A 6,863-nucleotide genomic window follows, 5' to 3' on the forward strand; every position below is an offset into this window, starting at 1 on the left:
GTGTTGCCTGGATGTCCGCCTGCCTGATTCCCACTCATCACCCTCCCTGCAAAATAAACTCTGTTAAAAGCATTTCTAAAGTGTCTGGCTGAATACCAGGTTCATCTCCACTCCAGTTCATCACAAATTATCTTCAAAAGTCCTATAATTATTATAAAATATGTAATTATAATTGTATTTTTTTCCTTTGTTCAATATTTACTCAGGTATTTACCCTTATCTTCCACTCAGGTGTTTCTTTAGAGCTAACTTTAGCTTAGACCGGTTTGCTCTTTTTCTTCTCATGGCTTATAATTGTAAATTGTTGGTGTTTTTGCCGCTGTCACACTGAATTTCCCCACTGTGGGACAATAAAGGAATTCTTATTCTTATCTCATTCTTAATTAGTGAAATGTCCACCTGTGGATATGACCTGTCAGAATAGACACATCTTTCCTGAAAGCCTCCAGAGGTGCAGCAGCAGGAGGCATCACACCATGAAGACCAAGAAGCTCCAGACAAGTCAGGGACAAATTGTTGAGATGTACAAGTCAGGGTGAGGATATATAAAAATGTCCAGATCTTTATTGTTCCCCTGAGCACCATCAGATCCATCATCTACACATGGAAAGCACCTGGTAACCACAACAAACCTGCCATGAAAGAGCCGTCTATCAAAACTCTCAGGAGGGCGTTAATCAGAGTGGCAGCACAGAGACCAAAGATCACCCTGAAGGAGTCATAGCAGAGACTGGAGGACCAGAAAAAAACATTACTTGGTGTTAAAAAAAAGAAAGCATCCTTTGAGTTTGCCAAAAGGCACCTGGGCAGCTCCCCAACTGTCGGGAGGAAGGAGCTCTGGTCAGATGAGGCTAAAATTTGACTTTTCAGCCACCAAGGAAAACCCAACACATCCCAACATCCTAAGAACATCGTCCTCACAGTGAAACATGGTGGTGGCAGCATCATGCTGGGGGATGTTCTTCAGCAGCAGGGACTGGGAAACGGGTCGGTGTCGAGGGAAAGATGGATGGTGCCGAATGCAGAGATGTTCTAGTCCAGAACTGGTTTACCTTCCAGCAGGGCAATGGCCTGAAGCAGACTGCTAAAGCAACACCTGACTGATTTAAATTTGTTACCACGGCCTAGTCAAAGTCCAGACCTCAATCCAACTGAGAATCTGTCGTTAGACGAGAAAATCGTTGTTCAGAAGTGCGAGCAGTCCAACATGGAGGAGCTGCAGTAGCTTAGCCTCAAGGAACGGGCAGAACCCCTAGAAGCCAGAAGTGGCGAGCTCAGAGAAACGGATCCAGAGACACTGGCAGCTGCAGGTGCCAGAATAACAAAACGTGAAAAATACCAAGGGGATTGAAGACTTCCTGTTATTGAGCTGTATAGTACTTATGTACTGTCAGTCAGATTGGTGAATGGATGCAGCTAAAAGTCTGACTTTTCTCTACATGATCAGTTTTTCCTCACAACACTTCAACTGTCATTCCACTCAAGCTTCAAGTCTGTCTACAGCTGGTTTCCTCACAGCAACATGATGTGTGGTCTAAAAACGTCCCTTTAGACTGACGCTACATCCAGGATGTGGTGGGCGGACAGGGAGGGAAACACTGATATGCAGTCAGACATCAGCTGCGGTTCAAGACCTCCCTCCTCCACATAGTTCAAACACCAAGAATAAAACAACTGTCGTCATTGTGGGTAAACTCAGAGCTAGAGCATCTGAGGAAAGACTCTATTAAAAACTGGACAAAGCTCGCAGCAACGGAGGAAACATAAAAAGTAAAATCTACCAGAAAACAGTTTTTTCTACAACAGAAACAGATTCCTGCAGTTTTCTTTTTGCTCCAGGCGTTGATTCTGTTTGAGCTTTCTGTCAGAGCCATAGACTGGTGCGTGTGTTGTTCCTTCAACTCAATATTCCATAATCCAAAGCAAAACTCAATAGTTTTCCATCTTCTTATCCTCACCGACTTATCCTGCAGAGATGATCTTTGGGGGAATTAAGACCCTCATTCCATCCTTTTCTCTGTCTCCAATAAAAAGCCTCAAATTCACTCAACATCTTTATGTTTGGTCCTTTTTTCTCAGGAATGTGACCCATCTTGGTTGTTTTGCAGCAGTTTTGCAGTTTCTCTGCAGCTCCAGGCAGCATGCCGTCAACCTTATGCCCTGAAGGCAGAGGTGGATAGTGTTGAGAATTAAAAATATATCTTAGTTGGGGTTACTGAGGAAAGCAGAGGGGGGTCTGTCCTTTCCTGCTTCAGCATAAGATAAACATGGAGTTTTATTGCCCCGAGGGGGTGGTCAGTAGGAGACGGGGTCAGTCATCCTCCCTCTGAGCTTGCAGGAGGAGTTTTAAAGTTGATAAAAGGAATGTCTTGGTAAAACTTACTTCAGACAGACAGATTTATCCACCGCGGTGAGAGCAACATCTTGTAATGGTATGTACTCTGTCTCCATATTTAATTTCTAAGAATTAAATATGTATATTACAACGTTCTACCTCTCATCAATGATTCCTCATTTTATTGTCAAATCTTAAACCGGGGTAAAAATGGGCCTTTAGTAGCGAAGCAGGATTAGGCCAAGAATAATAAATCACAATTTGGTCAGCCGTGACCCGGATTTTGACATTAAAATGGAGGAACATTTTGAATTTGGGCATGAAGAAGTAATCACTTACAGCAAAACAGGGTCGACCCGAAAAAAAGTAAGGAGATTTTGATTCTCCTATTGGCTAAAGATTAGATGTAGGCTAAATCAAGTGTTGCTGTAAATGAGACGCTTTCTTCTCAAAATATCAGAGGCTGAACAGTACAAATAGGTTTAAATAGAATTTATGTTGAAACCGAGAAATGAGAGAATGAGAGTTATCTGTATGTCCACGTCGGAAAACCGTAAAATAAGGTAGAAACGATAAAAGAGATAAAAGCCAAGAAGCCAAGTGGTGAGGCTGTCGAAAAATAAAATAAAAAGACAATAAAAAGGTTAAAAATCTAAAGAATAAAAATAGTCTCAGGAAGTTGGTCGCCCCCCCCCCCCCCATGACTGACGAGTCTGGTGAATTTTAAGACTGGGGTGGAACGTTACCTCGGAGAAAGGGGACTCTCCACAGAAACGTAGCGATAGGACGGCCGAGAATACAAAACCATCTAAAAGTTGAGGCTAAGAGCAGCAAGACCTTAAGAGTGAGCTGTTATAGAAAGATAAGAGATTAAAAAAGGGGCCCCAGGGAAACAATAGAAGTTTGTTTTCTAGTTTTCGAAAAACGGGGTTTTTCGAGAACACGACGATCAGACGAGGAGATTTTAACATAAGGAAACGTTTCGTCGAGTGGAAGGGTATTAAAAGGAGAAGACCCTCTGCGCGCGCAAGGCTGTCTGTCTTAAATGTTATATTTGTTATGTCTTGTCTGATGTTTTGAATGTCTCGGTAATATGGGATCCATGGTTTTGAGAGAAGGAGAGATTGGTTGGACCCTGCAACTCAGCGGGGAGTGGGGGTGTGTATGTGTGTGTGTGTGTCTTCATGAGGGTGTGAATTTCTCCGCGTGCATGGGCCTGAAGATAAGAGCAGTGACTGGGGAGCAGTTTAATTTTGTTAAGTAAAAGTGATAAGTAAAAATATGGGTGAAAATAAAAACTAAAGGGGAATTTGGAAATCATTAGAAAAAAGGTCAATGCATTAATGATGTTTGTTGAAGTGCAGGAGAACTTTCAATGCAGTAAAACGTTTGAGGTATTGGCTGCAAGCTGTATGGGTGAGTTGCATTGGAGAGCATGAACTGCTGCGTCTTGGTGAGTTTTGGAGAAAACTTTTTATTTTGAACTGTAGCCTAAAAGTTAGAAAGTGGTTAGAAGTTTGGAAAAGTTGTTGAAAATATGGCAGAACATTGAACATTTGTTTGAGGCATTATAAATTGGGAAAACACAAAAGGGAAAATGCCTTCTGTTAGAGTGTAATTTTAACTAGCATTATCTATTGCAAAATAGCGTTTTAAAATGCCTAATGAATATATATACTTTCAGACATGAAATATAATTTGCGATTAAATAGTGATTAAATGGTTTTCATTGTTTGATAGCCCTAGTTATAATAGATAAATAAATAAATATAATTCATCAGACTTAAATCTGGCTGATTAATAGGGAGCAGAAAATAGCCACCCTATAAACTTTTGCTCGCTTGCAGGCCTGGGAAAAAACACGAGTAAGCAGAACTAAACAGAGTTAGAAGTTAAGGTTAAACTGTACCTTAATAGTGTGTGCAAACTGAGATTGCGGTTAATTTGACAGATTTTGTTAACACTGCATTTAGTCATGAGTCAGTTTTGAAGTTATCCTCAAATGAAGCAGCTAAAATTGAGGAATCTGTGACAAATGTTAATGGCGTGTATCATTTTATTATAGATACTGATATTGCAGAGCGCCAAAACCTAGTAGAAATAGACAATATTACGGGATCATCACAGGACGGTCCCCAAATTATTCATTATATGTAATCACATTTTCATAGTCCCACAAAATGCAGATGCCCTTGTTACAAAGTAATTTAGGAGCCGAGGAATCTTTTTTCTTTGTTCATTTGGTAATGTGCAAATTCTGGTGAATAAACTTTTCAACATCAGTTGCTGGTGATTGTTTGTGGCCGGCAGAATTTGACTTCAAAATTTACTAAACACAGGCGCGTAACTGATTTTAGAGCTGTTTTAAAATGTACCTTTGGTGTTTTTTATATATTTTTTTTCCTTGATAGATGGAGTTATACAGCATTTTCTTTATACACTTTAGCAGAAGGTTCCTGAGTTTGACTGGGACTCTTGATATCTTCTGAAAAAAATCAGTAGGATGGATCTAACACACAGGTGTGGATCCTAAATAAATCAGTCCAATTTAGGGGAATTATTTAGAGTAATAGTGTTACAACAACAAAAACAACGTGCCCTCTTCAATATCTCAGCTGATGATTTTCAATCTTGATACGCTCGCTCAGACAATATTTGATACACCATTTGCCTGTGACTCAAAGGAAGGGTGATACACAATGCTTGAGTTTGTTAATTACTAAAAGTTGGTAAAATTACAGTTATTGGAAAACAACATAGGAAGGAGTGACAGTAAGCAGCTGATTCCATTGAGAACTGTCTCTATTTTAATTTAAGGTGGGGGAGCTCCCTCCCCCCTGTTTTTCTTTTTCTATCTTAATTTTGTTACAGGTCTGTTCGTTCTGGAGTATGGACATGTCTGACATGAGACGCAGATCGGTGCCGATTTGGGGTTGGAAGAATGAAACTGAGCATTTACAGCCGATATGTGTGTCGTGGGGCACCCATCACATCTGGGACAGTTGCTTACGCTGGACACTGGGCCAAGGACTGTTTCACATCACTAAATCCTGGCAAGAAGTCCCAATACCACCTCACCTTCAAGAAGGTCAGTGCCCCATCTAGGGGATAACGCTCCCATGAACAATGTTTCCTCACCCTGGAACAATGGCCAACGCCTATGAACAGCACAGATCCTAAGCTGTCAAGGAAAAATGACTGTCTGCATACACTGGAGTTGAATGTCTCATCCAGTTTCTGAGTCGTGGACCAGAACTTTGTCACTGAGGTGCGTCGACGGCGAATCACTGCAACACGTGGGGGACGAAATGTGGAGTTCCATACATGGAAGCTGTGAGTGCGAAGTCTAAACTCCAATCTCTTTTCTGCCTGATCTGCTGTACATGTCAGTCCAGTCCATCTCAAGGACCACAGACTGATAACAGACTTTTTGTTAAGGTAATTCAGACTGTTATTTCTAGCAATATACTTTTGACCAAATTTAATGGAATGTGATTTCTAATATTTTTTCTGTGTCTCCAACTTTTTGTTGAGCTTCTAGGCAAAGGTGCAGGTAATAACTTCTTAAGGCAGCCGATTGGGCAGATACGAACACTACAGGTTTGCGGTTTTGAAAACTATACTACTGTCTCTTAAATTTTTTACTATATAACTGATATGTTCCTTTTTAAACATGAGTTTTAATTCTATTTAATTCTATTATGTCCAGGACCGTATTGCTCATAATTGACAGCAGAAGGTGTATTTTACCATCACAATTATTAGCAGGAAATTCACTGGGGTGGGGATATTTTTCACATTTAGGGTTCTGTGATGCTGCAAGCTCACAGCTGCATGCCATAAATTTACAGACTGGAAGTTCTTATCAGCTTCTATGACGCAGGGGACCTCTCACTAGCAGGCAAAGGGGTGATTTGGGTGAGACGTCTTGTTTCCTATTCATTGCAGAGATACACTTTTTAGGTTAAACGGATCTGTTAGGCTATCTCTTGATAACTCATAAGTATTGAGATTTTTCTATTGTACAATATAACTGTTGCATGCTACAACTTATCAGATTTTCACCAGACTTTGCTGTTACCAGGTGTTTTATTCAGGTAAAACCCAATATTTTATCAGTATGTAAGTACCTTGGAACAGTCAGCATTCTCATACCATCAACTTGCTGTGAGCAAATTAGAATAATCATTATTTCAATGGGTACACTGATCTTTTTGGAGGACTTCTTGTAGATCTGTGGGATTATGAAATTGCATTAAGTTTTGATCTGAATCCGGGATATAGGGCAGTGTTTTTCATACTTCAATTCAGATAATTATTTGCAGTTAATTGATTCCCTGTGATGACGAATACTATTCTTTGTTAATGTTTTGTAACAAAATTAATTTTGTTCCAAGCAGAGGGATATGACATAAACATTTATATGATAACACTATATTGTAAAGCTATTCAGATCTTAAACTTTATATCAACCCTTGGCACAAGTAATTCGGAGGAAGGATTCTTGTGCAGGACACCACGGAGGTAT

Source organism: Fundulus heteroclitus, chromosome 3, assembly GCF_011125445.2.
Source record: "Fundulus heteroclitus isolate FHET01 chromosome 3, MU-UCD_Fhet_4.1, whole genome shotgun sequence".
In the NCBI taxonomy this organism is placed as follows: Eukaryota; Metazoa; Chordata; class Actinopteri; order Cyprinodontiformes; family Fundulidae; genus Fundulus; species Fundulus heteroclitus.